Genomic DNA, 17,729 nt, shown 5'->3' with positions numbered 1-17,729 from the left:
GCCCCCGCCCCTTTAGCGAAAGGCACTGAAAAATATTATGCCTCTTGTCTTGGATCGCTGAACTGGGAGAGATCTTATCAATTAGAGCCCCGTGGGTGCGTAGATTTCGTGAGTTAAGCTAATTTCAGTGATTGGATCCGCAGCTGTGCTCCAGAGAGTATTTCAGGCTGCCTGCGCGCCCCTCCCCCAACGCTTGATTGTTAGCTCGAATGGCTGGGTGAGGTGCCCCATCCACGGAGAGAATCTCCTGACTAGGAAAGACAGGTTTGGCGCCCCTCCCGGACTGCGGCACGGGGTGCGCGCACGGCTTCTCAGAGCACGCCAGTGGTGGTCGGCACTCCCCGGGATGCGGCTCGGGGCGCGCGCGTGCGCGGCTTCTCAGAGCACGCCGGTGGTTGCCGGCACTCCCCGGGACGCAGCGCGGGCAGCTGCACATGTGGGTTGACTCACCACAGGCATATTCCCTCCTCGGCAACAGTCCTTTCGCTTTCAGTGTGTGTGTGGAACTCCGGGATGCTCCGAGGATAAATTTTTCTGTTTCTTTTTTTTTTTTTTTTTTTTTTCATTTTTCTGAAGCTGGAAACAGGGAGAGACAGTCAGACAGACTCCCGCATGCGCCCGACCGGGATCCACCCGGCACGCCCACCAGGGGCGATGCTTTGCCCACCAGGGGGCGATGCTCTGCCCATCCTGGGCGTCGCCATGTTGCGACCAGAGCCACTCTAGCGCCTGGGGCAGAGGCCACAGAGCCATCCCCAGCGCCCGGGCCATCTTTGCTCCAATGGAGCCTCGGCTGCGGGAGGGGAAGAGAGAGACAGAGAGGAAAGCGCGGCGGAGGGGTGGAGAAGCAAATGGGCGCTTCTCCTGTGTGCCCTGGCCGGGAATCGAACCCAGGTCCTCCGCACGCTAGGCCGACGCTCTACCACTGAGCCAACCGGCCAGGGCAATTTTTCTGTTTCTAGTTGATAAATTTGTTGAGATTTTGGGGAGATCTGTCGGACGCGCTGCTCACGGCGCCATTTCCGTGACGTCACCTCTATATGCCCATTTTTAATGCGGAGTTATTTGAATACTGTAACACTTCATTTTCTGAGGTTTATAGTTTCCAATTGTGTTTTGACTTCTTTAGAAATCATGGTGTATGTTGCTCCAGTTCAGCTTGATGTTTCACAAATTTAATGGATTTAAGCAGAAACTGCTAGAAGGAGTCAGCCACTAAACTGAGTGAGATGTAGGTTAATCTGCCCCTTAAGCAGGCATAGGGTACCTGAGCTGCCTCTCTGACCCACATGGCACTTGCACATTTTTATCATGGTGCACATTTAGGATAAGCTTTACCTTATCAGAAAATGCACCTGAGATAGTGTCTGCTTCCTCTGGTCATGCTGAGGCAATTTAAATTGCTCCAGCAGCCACTTGGGAGGCATTGCCATGGAACTGAGAGAAAAAGGTAAGACCAGAAGGAGTCAATATACAGAGGACCAGCAGAGAAATGTTCTGGTATATAACATTGTGAGTTTTTTAAAAGATTTTTTTGTGGTGTAAGGCAGTGAGAGTTTGTGTGAGAATTGGAATTAATAAGTTTATTATTATTATTTTTTTTGTATTTTTCTGAAGCTGGAAACGGGGAGAGACAGTCAGACAGACTCCCGCATGCGCCCAACCGGGATCCACCCAGCACGCCCACCAGGGGTGACGCTCTGCCCACCAGGGGGCGATGCTCTGCCCCTCTGGGGCGTCGCTCTGCCGTGACCAGAGCCACTTTAGCACCTGGGGCAGAGGCTAAGGAGCCATCCCCAGCACCCGGGCCATCTTTGCTCCAATGGAGCCTTGGCTGCAGGAGGGGAAGAGAGAGACAGAGAGGAAGGAGGGAGGGGTGGAGAAGCAAATGGGCGCTTCTCCTATGTGCCCTGGCCAGGAATCGAACCTAGGTCCCCTGCACGCTAGGCCGACGCTCTACCACTGAGCCAACTGGCCAGGGCCTAATAAGTTTATTTATGCTTTGCTTTATATTACAAACAAACTAAGCATATATGCAACAATTAGTAAATATGTCTTGTAAAATATTAAAAATAATTGTGCTACGAGTAAATACAGCTCAACCAACAACTAGATTGAATTTGTTTATGAATATTAATGTAAAGAATACTGGCATAACAGATACAATTACTTAATTTTAGTTTTTACCAGAATTAAAATTTTCTTAAAGGTTTAGAATACTAATATATATCAGTAAAGCTACAGAAAAATCAATAACAAAATGAACTCTGTATAAAATAAAACAAAGATATGATCTAATTGAATTAAAATGTATGATATACTGGGATAAATTTTTGAGAGAAAGGGAATTAGTTTTGTCTTAAAGTAAGGATTGTTGTTTCAGAATAATAAAGACTTTTTTTTAAAGGACAAAAGCTGACTATAAAAGAAAAAGTGCTAGAAGATTTTTGAGGAGAAATAAGAGAAAAAAAATTTATATATAGATAAGCTGAGTAAGATTAAAATTAATTTAATTAATTTAAGAGATACAAACATGAACCTGATATAGATGAAAATTTGGTTCTATTTTACTTTGTTAAAAAAATAAACTTTTTCTATACTGTGTAGCACCAGATAAGATATTATATATAATTTTTTCTGGCTGTAAAGCAAAGATACTATGATTTTTTAAATTATGTTACTGATTTCTGTTTTTCCAAAGAGGTCTTTGATTACTATAGGAAACAATCTTCTCAATCCTAAGAAGCAAAGATCTGATAATCATATATCAATCCAGTGCTGATGTGGCAGGACCCTTTTTCCAACACTCAGAAATAAAAGCTTTAGTGATTGCATGTCCCACTCTTTCATGTGTAATGGTGGAAAGGGTCATGCCTAAAAGAGAGGAGTGTCCAGTCACTACAGCTTTTATTTATGTCACTATCTGTGATGATTGAGAGCTAACATCACAGGACCCCCAAATGACTCAGGGTGGGCACTTTTGCACAGGTACATGACCAAAAGATGGTGTAGAAGTAAACCATAATCTCAGATGGGTCCACATTTCACTACAAGAACCCTGAGCTGATGTGAAAAAGTCCCCAACTCTAAGAGACCAGGCCACATACTCAAGAGAATTCAAACTAGACATGACCGGACTCCTTCCTTTCTCAAGTGGGACACATCCTCACAATCACAAGGTCCAGATACAATATGCCAGAGTTCTATACTCTCTCAAAAAAAAGTTACAAACACTCAGAGAATTCAGAGTTGCTGAGACAAGACTCATGCTCTCTGAATGGGAACACTGCACACACTCCATTGTGTACATTCAGTAAATGCTCTTCTCTGTTGCCATTTCAGGAACATCTAGGAAATAGCACCTATTTACTAAGCATCTTCTGTTGTCATTTTCAAGGGCTCTATGAATCGCCAGGGCACCTTACATCATGCCTAATTTAGGATGATTTACGTATTGGTAGTGGAAGGATGAAAGTGCACATAGCATGAACCATTACTCTTTCATTTGGGTCTTCTCACCTTTGTAGCCGAATACAAATCTCCTGTGACAGGATACAATATTCTGTCAGGTAAAAACAGAAATTTCCCCAAAGTAACAAAACCCAGAGTTAATTTGCCAGGGACCCATTAGCAGAGAATAGCAAGCAGATTAACTGTTTCTTAACTCTTCCATAATCTAGTCATTAAAACTAAAAAGCTACTATTACTGAAGCAAATTTCTAACTTTTGGACTCTTCTATAAGAACCAAGGTCTGAGTTCAATGCCTAATGCTATTCCCTCTTTTTCTGTAATATGTCATTGGAAGAGCTTTTCTAACTTTGGTCAGCTTAGGGCTGGTGAGAGCTTCTTTTAGTACTTCAAAAGCCCTCTGTTATTCTCTTTCCTAACTTAAACTAGTTGACCCTTGTTGATCATTTTACTTTAAAACCTTATAGAGAGGCCTGGCCTTTTTTTTATATTTTACATTCTATAACTGGCAATATCCACTTAATTCTAGGAATGTTCAGAGCTGTTTCTGAGTAGTGGGCTCAGGAAGGCCTAAAATGGCCTGTATTCTACTTGAAGATAATAATTGTTCTATGAGTTAATACAAGGCCTAACCATTCTAATATTTTAAAAATATTTATGCTTTACCCCTTTTATGTAGAAATTTAATGTAATGGGGTGACCTTGTTTCATAAAAACACATAAGTTTCATATTTATAGCATGTGAACTATTCATCTGGAAACCACACTCCGCCCATACACCCCCTTCCTTCTGCCCTATGTTGCCACCACTCTGGGCACAATGGAGACAGTCCATCCTGCCCCCATCTATCTCACCACACTCCAAACTGCAGGCATGGCTCACATACAAAAACCTATTAATATAATTTACTGTGTTAATAGAATGAAGGGGGGAAAGCACATGACCATCTAAAGAAATACTTAAAAATCATTTATATGCAAACAAATGCACTTCCATTTTCAATGCAGCATTTTTCATGGTGGCCAATACATGGAAACAACCAAAGAGTCTCTCTCTTTTTTTTATTTTTTACAGAGACAGAGAGAGAGTCAGAGAGAGGGATAGATAGGGACAGACAGATGAGAACGCAGAGAGATAAGAAGCATCAATCATTAGTTTTTTGTTGTGACACCCTAGTTGATCATTGATTGCTTTCTCATATGTGCCTTGACTGTGGGGCTACAGCAGACTGAATAACCCCTTGCTCAAGCCAGCGACCTTGGGTCCAAGCTGGTGAGCTTTTCTCAAATCAGATGAGCCTGCGCTCCAGTTGGTGACCTCAGGGTCTTGAACCTGGGTCCTCCGCATCCCAGTCCAATGCTCTATCCACTGTGCCACCACCTGGTCAGGCCAAAAAGTCCCTTAATAAAACATTGAACAAAAAAGATGTAATACCTATGTATGATTAAATACTACTGAGTCATACTTATGCATATGCAATAAACAACATGAATAAACCAAGAGACTATTTTAAGAAGCAAAATAAGGAAGTCAGAGAAAGTTAAGGACTATATGATTGCACATATATGTGGCAGAGATACTTAAATTAACAGACATAGACAGAAGTTAAGTGGATACCAAAGGAAGGAGGTGGAACAAAGAGGAGTAAATGGGGGTTTTGTGCTAAAACACTCAACAAACTAGGACTAGAAAAGAACTTCCTTAACATGACAACAGGCATTTACCAAAAACCAACAGCTAGGGCATATGGCAACTGTATACTTACATTTTGAGAAAACACCATACTGTCTTTCATAATGGCTATAGCAATTTACATTTTCCTTTTTAAATAAGATTTTATTTATTTATTTTTGAGAGAAGAGAGAGAGAGAGATAGAAAGAAGAGGGGAGGAGGAGGCATCAACTCTCATATGTGCCTTGACCAAGCAAACCCAGTGTTTTCAACTGGCGACCTCAGTGTTCCAGGGTGACACTTTCTTCACTGCACCACCACAAGTCAGATCCAGTTTACATTTTCACCAACTGTGAAACAGGGTCCTATTTCCTCCACAACCACTCCAAACTTTTTATTACCTCTTTTGTTGATAACAGCCAATCTATCAATTGTGAAGTGGCATCTCATAGTTTTGATATGCATCTTTTTGTACATCTCTTTATTGTTTGTATGTCTTCATGAGAGAAGTGTCTGTTTAGGTTCTCTATTTTTTAATTGAATTGTTTGTTTATTGTTGAGCCTTGTGAGTTCTTTATATATTTTGAATATTACCTGCTTTCAGAGCTATTGTTTATGAGTATCATCTTTTTTTTAAATAGGTTGCCTTTTTCCTTATTGTTGTCAGTTTTTTTTAGCTGTGCAGAAGCTTTTAGATTTGATAATGTTCTAGACATTTATTTTTGCACTTACCTTTCTTCTCCCTGGAATCAAATTTATAAAAAGTTCTTTATGGCTGAGGTTTAGGTATTTAGAATCTAACTATTTTTCTCTGTATTTTGTTGTTTCAGATCCTATATTTAAATCTTTGATTTATGTTAAATAAATTTTTATGCATAGTGAGAAACTGTAGTCAAGTATCATGTTTTGCATGTGGCTTTAAAATAATCTAACACTGTTAATTCAAGAGGCTTTCCCCCCCTTTATTGTGTGTCTTAAACTATTTTGTAAAAAGAAATGTATTTGCCCATATATAAGGGGTTTATTTCTGGGCTTTTGATTCTGCTTCATTTTTCTGTGTCCAATTAATTACTGAATTACTTTCTCATTTATTTATTTTGCCAGTATTATGCTGTTTTGATTATCATGGTTCTGTAGTATACTTAGCAGTGAGGTAATATAATACCTTCATCTTTCTTTCTTCTTCTCAGGACTGCTTTGACTATTTGGGGGTCCTTTGTAGTTTTGTACAAATTTGATAATTTATTGTTTTTTAAAGAAATGGATGAACATTAAGAACATTATGCTATTGTATGTGAAATAAATGAATCAGAAAAAGCTAAGAACTATATGATTTCACACATAAGTGGGATATAACACTAAGGCTTATGGACAGAAATAAATATAAAGTGGTTATTAGAGCAAGAGGTCCTTGAAGTAGGGGCATAAAAAGAAAGAAATATATATCTCACATAGGTGGGATATAAAACTGAGACTCATAGACATAGATAAGAATAAAATGGTTATTTGGGAGAGAGGGTGGGTCAAAGGGAGAAATGGAGGACAAATATATAATGATGGAAAACAAATTGACTTTAGGTGGTAAGCCCACTGTGCAGTCAGAAGCTTAAGGGCAATAGAAATATTCAACAAGACACTGACCTGTTTTCTCTGTGGTAGACCATCAGGCCAGGGTGTACATGTCCCAGGTTTAATTCCTTGTCAGGGAACACAGGAGAAGTGACCATATGCTTTTGCACTCCTCCCCCTTTTCTCTTTCGCTCTCTCTTTCTGTTCCCCTCATGCACTCCTGCAACCATGGTTCCATTGGTTTAAGTGTCTCACTCTGGGGAACTGAGGACAGTTTAATGGAGCCTTTGCCTCAGGCATTAAAAATAGCTCATTTGCAAGAATGGCCCAGAGGGACAGAGCATTGGCCTCAGGTGGGAGTTGTTGAATAGATCCCAGTTGGGGCACCTGTGGGAGTCTGTCTTTCTATCTCCTCTCCTCTTGAAAAAAAAGAAAGAAAAAAAGGTTCACTGAAACTCTGTGTGCTCTTGTTGATCAATGTCATCACATTAAATTTACTTTTTTTCTTCTTTCCCAAGTAAGAGAGGGGAGATAAAAAGACAGACTCTAGCATGTGCTTGGACTGAGATTCACTGGACAACTTCTGTCTGGGACTGATGCTCTGGCCATTTGGGGCCATGCTTGCAAGTGAACTATTTTTATTACCTGAGGTGGAGGCTCCACAGAGCCAACTTCAGCACCCAAATGTAGTTGTAGAGGAGCCTCTGATCTTAATGGCTTGCTTCTCATTAGGCATGGGACCACTGCCCTATAAGCAATTGAGCCAGTTACCCCAGCATTTTTGTCTTTTTGTGCCTAAAAAAAATGACAGCTGTGCACTATGTGTTGGGACTACATGGAGGAAGGGAGTTTTGATTCCTTGGACACACTGCCTTAGATTTATTGGCTTTTGCAATCCAGCGCTGTGTGGGAGGAGAAATGTTGGTGGCCTGCTACCTGTGGAGCTGGTGGGGGAGGCTTTTTTGGCCATATCTACCTGGAGTGTCGTGTTCATAATGATGATTCAATGGGGGGTAGGTTGTGGCTTCAGTACCACAGAAATTTTTCTAAAAACCAATATTTAGTAGATTTTGTTGAATTTTTTTTTTACTATGTGTTCTTAGAATAACTGTCTTTTCTCATTTAATTACTTTTCTGTTTTTTGTTTGACAGTGATTTTTGAGTGTTGTGTACATTTTAGATATTATATTCTGATAGTTGAGATTCTGTGTCAGAAGCTTATCAACAGCTTCTGGTTGAAATAGTCACAGCAAAGAAGATCAACAACCGCTGGTTGACATAGTCATAGAAAGAAGAGGCACAATGATACTTCCCCCTTTAACATTTTGAATTAATTTGGTTTTTTATCCACCCTTTTCTGTGTGTATGTGCTATCATTTATGGCACAGGGATAATAGCACCATGCTTTCCCTGCAAATTCACAGTAATTTCTCTAAAAATGAGACAGAGGGTGTGAGTTCCACAAAGAAGCCTATAAAGCCCCTTTACCTGGGCTCATGTATATAAGAGACTGACTATGATATCCCCAAAAAAGGGTTAAGTCCAAAGAAAAATTCCCTCCTATAAATCATGTTAGAAAAAATAGATTGTGAATTATGAATAGGTAGGAAACAGTAACTATACACAAAAGCACCTTTCAGCCTTCACTTAATCCATTACTTTACCTCCCTAGCCTTTTCACGTGGTCAAGCAGAGAAACTTTTCTTTCTTCTTGCATACCTGACCTGCAGGTGGTGGAACACTCTGAGAAAAATAAAGTTAGAACTTAACTAGTATATAAATAAAGTAGACAAATAAAATTTGACTAGACAATAGACCCTTAGATAAAATAGAGTCTATTAATCAATATTGACCTTTTAGAAGCTTGTGACCAAATTGTTGTTGCTGCTCAAATTATTTTATAACTGTACTTAGAATGACTTACCACCTGATTTATAGCTTATAGAAATATACTAACCATTGCCTAGAAATATGTAACCATAGTGAAACAAAAACAATTATTAATCAATGTATTCGGTATACCATGTGATTGTAATTAGTGTGTGTGTATAAAAATAAAGCTATACTAGCCATTGGTGGACTTGCCTGGCAGTGAATGCTAAAGAATTCGGCTCTCTCACTGGTTTCATGCTAAAACCATCTCTTCCTCTGGGACCCCTGGATTCTCCTTGGGGCTGGACCCCAGAAATTCTGTTTAATCTTTTTTAGTAAGCAGTCTTCTTGTTGAAGACATATTGGCCAGGTAGGTGCATATGTTCAGCTTCTCATTGGGCCCTGCTGACGTTATCCCAGAATAAGTGGAGTGCTTACTCTCACCGCCTTGCTGCAAATGGATGAGATGGAATTTTATCTCCTTCTTGGTTTTTCTCAACAAAAATGGGATATTAACTCATACAGATTTGTTGCACATAAGCTCAGTTCCACAGAGTCCCTCTGACACCAGGGATGAAGAAGCATTGGAATTACTCATGCCAGCTTTCTGCTGCAGGAGAGTGGTGGGATCTTGGCTCCCTTAGAGACCCTAGCATACCAGAAAAGGGGAGAGAAAGCTAAGTGATAATTTGCCCCACCTCTTACCACCTATTTTTGTTATTGCTAAGTAGGGGTAGAAGTTCAGCTGCTTGTTACTACTACCCATTGACATGCAGGTGGTAGGAGATTTTTTAGTAGTTTATGTAAAAAATAAAGTTGGCTTAATTAAAGTTTTTTTTATTTAAGTTCAGGTCAGTGGAGATATTGAGGATTTTTCCTCTTCTTTCTAGTATTATTGAGGTATAATTGACAAAATTTTAAGATATTTAAAGTTTAGCTCTGGTGGGTGGATCATTTGGTTGGAGCATCATTCTGATAATGCCAAAGTTGTGGGTTCAATCTCTGGTCAGGGCACATACAGGAATCAACAAATAAATGTAAGTAAGTGAAACAACGAGTCTCTCTCTCTATCTCCCTCCTTCCCTCTCCCTCCTCTCCCCTCTCCCTGTTACACCTTTTCCCTCCTCTTCTCCCTTTTCCACCTTCCCCTCCCTCTTCTTCTCTAATTCAGTAAAAAGTTTACATCATGATTTGATATACATATTCATTGTGAAAGAATTTTATCTATTCAATTAAAGCATCTATCACCTTATATATTTTTATATCTATATTGGTAAGCATATTTAAGTTTTAATTTAAAAAATTTTTAATTTTTTTTTCAGAGAAAGAGAGAGAGATAATGGGAAGGACAGAGAGAGGAAGGAGAGGTATGAGAAGCATCAACTCATAATTGCTTGACTTTAGTTGTTCATTGATTGCTTCTCATATGTGCCTTGACTGGGGTGCTTATGTTGAGCCAGCAACCTTGGGCTCAAGCCAGCAACCTTGAGATTATATTGCTGATCCCATGCTCAAGGTTGTGACCTCAAGGTTTCCAACCAGGCACCTCAGTGTTTCTGGTTGATGCTCTATCTACTGTACCACCACTGGTTAGGCTGCCATGTCGGGGTGGGAGTGGGGAATCATAAGATCATCCTCAGGTGAAAGGCCAGTGCCTCCCACTGTTTTTACCTGAAATTCTAGTGATTTTTATAGAGTGAGCACTGTTGTGTGTATGTGACCGTTTTGTCCAGTTTTAGATCTGTGCTTTGAAAAGAGGATTTGTTTTCCATTCTTTCATTAGCTGAAGTTGGCTAGCTGTTTATTTTTTCTTTTGTACATTCAAAGCCCCTTTCCAAGTGCTCAATTGACAACTATTGTATTGGCTACTACATTGGACAGTGTAGATATAGCACATTTTCTTATTGTGAAAAGTTCCATTAATTACAAAGCGATGTTCTAAAATTTTTGATACAAATGGTAACTAATAATAGCTAACACTTTTTGAGTACTTACTGTGTGTCAAATTTTACAGTTATTAACATATGCAGTTTTTCAACATATCTTAAGATAGGTACTATTATTATCACCCCCATTTGTATTGAGACTCCAGTGTTAAGAAACTACTAACCTAAAGCCACATAACTCAGAAGGGGTTGGGCTTGGAATTGAAACCTAATTGGTCTGGTTCCAGAGTCTGTGTCATTATTTATTTTGTTATATTTGCCTCTTTGATAAGTGGTGCTTGGTTTCTGACTTTAAAAGTTTTAAATGTTTGGCTGGTTTGAATGTTGTTTGATTTTGGGGGGGGGGGCAAATAATTCTTTTCATATTTAAGTTTCTCAGACTTTTAATTAATATCTAAATTTTATCATATGCCATTTTAGTATTTATATAATAACCATATGGCTTTCTCCTTTAGTTGTTTTGATAGGATTACTTTGTTAATGTTTCTGCTGTTGAATAGTTGAATTCTTTTTTTTTTTTTTTACAGAGGCAGAGATAGACAGGGACAGACAGACAGGAACGGAGAGAGATGAGAAGCATCAATCATCAGTTTCTCGTTGCGCGTTGCGACTTCTTAGCTGTTCATTGACTGCTTTCTCACACGTGCCCTGACCGCGGGCCTTCAGCAGACCGAGTAACCCCCTGCTGGAGCCAGTGACCCTGGGTCCAAGCTGGTGAGTTCTTTGCTCAAGCCAGATGAGCCCACGCTCAAGCCGGCGACCTCGGGGTCTTGAACCTGGGTCCTTCTGCATCCCAGTCCGACGCTCCATCCACTGCGCCACCACCTGGTCAGGCGAATAGTTGAATTCTTGATGTAAAGCTTGGTTAATCATATTTTTTTTGACAGATTACTAGGTTAATTACTCACATTATATTTAGAAATATAGAATCAATATTAGAATGGTCTGCAGTTTTTTTCTTTTCTATTGTCTTTGTCAACTCTGAATATTAAAATAATGGGCTTTATGAAATGAATTGAGATTTTCCATCTATACTCTCATTCTAGATGAACTTAAATAATGATGGAATGCTGGCTGGTCTGTTATTTAAACATTACTTTTCCATAAAAGAAGTTTGATTTGGATTTTTTTAAATGGTTGTTTTTTCCAAATGGTATGCTAATCTCTATTTCAGTTTGTATTTTAACTTTTAAAATTTTTTTATTGGATCATAATCTGGATATGGATTGTAAAAATTATTGCCTTTTAAATTGGAAGTTTTTTTATTCGTTTTGATAACAAAATACAACATTACGTTTTCTCAGTAGTCTAAGGACATGCCAAACAATGTATTTTTAAAAACCTGGAATATATAAATAGCTCTTAAATTGTATCATTATTTCCTTTTTGTTTTTCTTTTTTAATCCCATTTAAAAAGTATATGAAAAATTTCAATATACTTTTATTTTTATCATGGTCTCCTTTCATTTGAATACTTTAAATTTTTATCATTTAGTTGTTTTTGTTTCTAGATTACTGTTCTCTTTGAAATTATTTTTATATTTTTTCCTTCATTATATTAATAGTATTTTGTTTTTGTTACATTAAACATTCATTTTATATTTATTTACTGATATCTGCAATCTCTGCTGTTACTTTTTCCTCCCAAAGTTTATCACTTGGGTTGGTTTGATAATTCATGTGTGTGGGTTTTCTTGCTTTCACTGTTTTAAAGATGTTACTCCATTAGTCTCTGGTTTACATAGGTTCTGATGATAGGTCATTGTTATCTTTGTTCTTTTATATGTAATGCTTTTTACTTTTCTGCTTCTAATATTTACTTTTTATTATTGGTTTTTAGTAGTTTGATTTTATGATGTGCTTTGGCATGGTTTTGTTTAGAGGTATTATCCTCAGACATTATTGAGAGCCTCACATCTCTGGATTATTGTTTTGTTCTAGTTGATAAAAAAGGCCGTTTAAAAAAGTAGTTTTCTGGGCCCTGGCTGGCTGGCTCAGTGGTAGAGCGTTGGCCTGGCGTGCAGAGGTCCCGGTTCAATTCCGGGCCAGGGCACACAGGAGAAGCGCCCATTTGCTTCTCTACCCCTCCCCCTCTCCTTCCTCTCTGTCTCTCTCTTCCCCTCCCGCAGCCGAGGCTCCATTGGAGCAAAGATGGCCTGGGCGCTGGGATGGCTCCTTGGTCTCTGCCCCAGGCGCTAGAGTGGCTCTGGTCGCAACAGAGTGAGGCCCCAGAGGGGCAGAGCATCGCCCCCTGGTGGGCAAAGCGTCGCCCCTGGTGGGCGTGCCAGGTGGATCTCGGTCGGGCGCATGCGGGAGTCTGTCTGACTGTCTCTCCCCATTTCCAGCTTCAGAAAAATACAAAAAGAAAAATAGTTTTCTGATTATTTTTTGTCACTTTCCCTCTGGGACTCCTCCAATTATACATACAGATGATCCTTGAACAACACAGTTTTTAATTGCATGGGTCTACTTATATGTGGATTTATTTTCAATAAATCAAATTGGCCCTTCCTATTCACAGGTTTCATATCCATGGATTCAACCAGCTCTGGGTGGAAAATAGTATTTTCACATTTCCTTTTGAAGATGTCTAACTGTGGATTGAAAATACTATTTTGAATCTGGTTGGTTGAATCTGAAGATACTAAGGGCCATAGAGTCTAAAGTTATATATGATTTTCAACTGTGCAAGAGTTGATACCTCTAACCCTGAATTGTTCAAGGGTTGGTTGTATATTAAACCACTTGATATTGTCTCACAGATAGTGAGCTTCTATGGTTTCTTCCTCCACTCTTGTATTTATGTTCATGCTTTGTTTTATGTATTCCTTAATTCTACCAGTTTTTTCTTTATATATTTTGGAGCTGTCTTATTAAGAGTACCATATGATTATAATTACATCTTTTTGAAAATTGACATTTTTATCATCATAAAATGTTTAGTTTTCTTTGTTAAAAACTAATCATATATCAGTATAGCTCCAGTGTAGCTACTATTTCCATGACATTTTGGGGGGGGGGGGACAGAAAGACAGAGAGGGACAGACAGAAGAAAAGGAGAGAGATGAGAAGCATCAATTCTTCACTGCAGCATCATGTTGTTTTTTGATTGCTTTCTCATCTGTGCCTTAATGAGAGGGGAGGAGGTCTACAGCAGAGCAAGTGACCCCTTGCTCAAGCCAGTGACCATTGGGCTCAAGTGAACGACCATAGGGTCATGTTTATAATCCCATGCTCAAGCTGGCGACCCCACGCTCAAGCAGGTGAGCACGTGCTCAAACTGGTGACTTCAGGGTTTTGAACCTGGGTCCTTCACACCCCAGTCTGATGCTCTATCCACTGCACCACCACCTGGTCAGGCTCTATGACATACACAGCTCACAAAAATTAGGGGATATTTTATAGCTTCATATTCATTTTGAAATATCCTCTAATTTTTGTGAGCAGTAGATTTTTTCCATCTTTTTTTCATCCTATTTGTGTCTTTGATCTAAAGTGTGTTTCTTGTAGAAGTGTATAATTAATATATTTTTATACCTAGTCTGGCAACTTCTGCCTTTTGAATAGAGTGTTTAATTCATTCTTTACTGTTATTATTGATACTATCAGATATGTGTTTGTTTTCTAATGTAACTCAGATATTTTTTTGTTGTTCCTTGGTTCTTATTTATCTTCTTATGTCTTAGATGTTTTCTTTCTTTAAAAAGATTAATTTATTGACTGATTTGAGAGAGAGAAACATTGACTTGTTGCTCCACTCATTCATGCAATCATTGATTGATTCTTTTATGTGTCCAGACCAGGGATAGAATCAGAAACATTGGCTTTATTGGAATGGTACTCTAACCAAACTGAGCTACCCGGTCAGGGCTGTATTAAATAGATCTTTTCTAGTGTTCTATTAAAGGGGTTTTTTGGTGTTTTTTTAACTCTTAGTGTTAATGTTAGTAATTGCTGTAGGAATTTCAGTATATATTATGTATATTAGTTTATCACAGTCTATTTCAGGTTATACTGATTTGATTTCAGTAAGATATAGAAACTTTGTTTAGTATGGCTCCTTTCCTCCTCCCTACTTTGGCCTATTTATATACTGTTCACAAAAATTAGAGGATCAGGGAACATGCAGATACTCCACTAAATTTCAGCCTTTTGTATAATGCATTTTTACCAATAAGATAACAGTTGGTTTTGCATGTCATTTGTGTAATCAAACAGCTTTCTTTGACTTGTCATTTGCTTTTTTGATGTTCTTGTTTAATTAAAAAAATCAAATGCTTTTTTATTGGTTCATATTCATTTTTACATATCCCCCAATTCTTGTGAGTAGTATATATGTTATAAATCCAGCAATACCATTATATTTATTATTGATAACTCTTATGGTTTTAAAGAAAGTGTAGAAAAGTAAGGGAAAAAATAGAATCTTTTATAGTAACTTCCATGTATTTACCATTTTTGATACACTTTGATTTCTGTCAATTTGAGTTATGATTTGGTGATATCCCCTTACTCCACTATAACTCCATTTTTTGTCTTCTCCTTTGTACTATTATTGTTTTATGCAGTTTTCTTTTTTGAATCAGTTAAAGAAAAAAATAATAGGTCTAGACTGTGTTGTATATTCACCTATGTAATTTATCCATACCTGTGTTCTTTATTTCTTTATATGCATTTTTTTCAAATTAATTGTTTTTATTTTTTAGTTACAATTGACATATATTATTATATTAGTTTTAGGTGGAGTCCCCAGTGATTAGACATTACATTACTTGCTAAGTGATTATCCTGATAAATCTTGTACCTCTCTAACACCATACATAGTTATTAAAATATTATTGACTATATTCTGTATGCTGTATTTGACATCACCATGATTCTTCTATAATAACTAGTTTATATTTCTTAATCCCTTCACCTTTTTCACCCATCCTCTCAGCTCTCCTCTCATCTGGCAACCATCAAAATGCTCTTTCTATCTATCAGTTTGTTTCTATTCTGCTTGTTTGTTTACTTTGTTTTTTAGATTTACCTGTTGATATGTATTGCTAATTTATTGTTTATATTTTCATCTTTCTTTTTCTTCTTAAAGAAGACCCTTTAATATTTCATATAATACTGTTGATGACCTCTTAGCTATTTCTTTTCTGGGAAACTCTTTATCTGTCCTCTGTTTTTAAATTATAGCTTTGCTGAATTGAGTAGTCTTGGTTTTACATTCTTGCTTTTCATCACTTTGAACATTTCTTGCCAATACCTTCTGGTCTGCAAAGTTTCTGTTGAGAAATCAGCTGACAATCTTATGGAAGCTACTTTGTAGGTAACTAAGTGCTTTTCTTTTTCTATTAATTTTAATGAGGTGCCATTAATAAATCAGGGTACATATGTTCAAAGAAAACATCTCCAGCTTATCTTGTCATTCAATTATGTTGAATACCTGCCACCCAAAGTCAAATTGTCCTCCGTCACCTTCTATCTAGTTTTCTTTGTACCCCTCCCCTTCCCCCTCTGCCTCCCTCTCCTCCCTCCCCACCATGGGTAACCACTACATTGTTGTCCATGTCTCTTAGTCTCGTTTTTATGTCCCACCTATGTATGGAATCATGCAGTTCTTAATTTCTTCTGATTTACTTATTTAACTCTATATAATGTTATCAAGATCCATCCATTTTGTTGTAAATGATCCAATGTCATAATTTCTTATGACTGAGTAGTATTCCATAGTATATATGTACCACATATATACTTTTTTATCTTTTTTATCCAGTTATCTTTTGAAGGGCTTTTTGGTTGTTGCCATGTCTTGGCCACTGTGAACAATGCTGCAATGAACATGGGGCTGCATGTGTCTTTATGTACCAACGTTTTTAAGTTTTGGGGGTATATACCCAGGAGAGGAATAATTTTCAAATAGGGGCCAACAACACAAAATGAAGAAAAGAAAGCCTCTTCAACAAATGCTGCTAGGAAAACTAGAAGGCCACATGCAAAAGAATAAAACTCGACTATAGTTTGTCCCTTTGTACTAAAATTAATTCAAAATGGATCAAAGACCTAAATAGAAGCTCTGAAACAATAAAGTACTTGGAAGAAAACATAGGTACTAAGCTCATGGATCTTGGTTTTAAGGAGCATTTTATGATGTTGACTCCAAAGGCAAGGGAAGTAAAGGCAAAAATAAATGAATGGGACTACATCAGACTAAGAAGCTTTTGCATAGCAAGAGAAACTGATAACAAAACAAACAGATAGCCAACTAAATGGGAGATGATATTTTCAAACAACAGCTCAGATAAGAGCCTAATATCCAAAATATACAAAGAACTCATAAAACTCGGCAACAAACAAACAATCCAATAAAAAAAATGAAAAGAGGACCTGAACAGACACTTCTCCCAGTAAGAAATACAAATAACCAACAGATATATGAAAAGATGCTTATCTTCATTAGTTATTAAAAAAATGCAAATCAAAACTGCAATGAGATACCACCTCATACCTGTTAGACTAGCTATTATCAACTGGACAGGTAATAGCAAGTGTTGGAGAGGCTGTGGAGAAAAAGGAATCCTCATCTACTGTTGGTGAGAATGTAAAGTAATACAACCATTATGGAAGAAAGTATGGTTGTTCCTCAAAAAACTAAAAACAGAACTATTATATGATTAACAGCTTTTCTCTTGATGCTTTTAAGATTCTGTTCTATTCTTTAATTTTGTTCATTTTAATTATGTGTCTTGGTGTGGGCTTCTTTAGGTTCATCTTGTTTGGGACTTGCTATGTTTCCTGGACTTGTCTATTTTCTTCCTCAAGTTAGGGAAGTTATCTGTAATTTTTTCAAGTATCTTTTTAATTTCTTTCTCCTCTCTTTCCAGCACCCTCATGATGCTAATGTTAGTACACTTGAAGTTGTCGCAGAGGCTTCTTACACAATCTTTATTTATTTGGATTCTTTTTGCTGTTCTGATTGGATATTTTTTGCTTCCTTATATTCCAAATCTCTAATTAGAGTCTCAGCTTCATCTACTTTGATTCTCTGTAAGTTATTCTTAATTTCAGTTAGTGTATCCTTTATTTCAAAATGGTCATTTTTATGTTTGAAGTTCTAAGTTCATTGAGCATACTAATGACCAGGGTTTTGTACTCTGTATTTAGTAGATTGCTTCTCTTCATTTTGTTTAGTTCTTTTTCTGGAGTTTT

This window comes from Saccopteryx leptura, chromosome 3 (assembly GCF_036850995.1).
Source record: "Saccopteryx leptura isolate mSacLep1 chromosome 3, mSacLep1_pri_phased_curated, whole genome shotgun sequence".
NCBI classification, from domain to species: domain Eukaryota; kingdom Metazoa; phylum Chordata; class Mammalia; order Chiroptera; family Emballonuridae; genus Saccopteryx; species Saccopteryx leptura.
The sequence above is the reverse complement of the archived record's forward strand: the minus strand, read 5'-3'. Positions refer to the sequence as shown.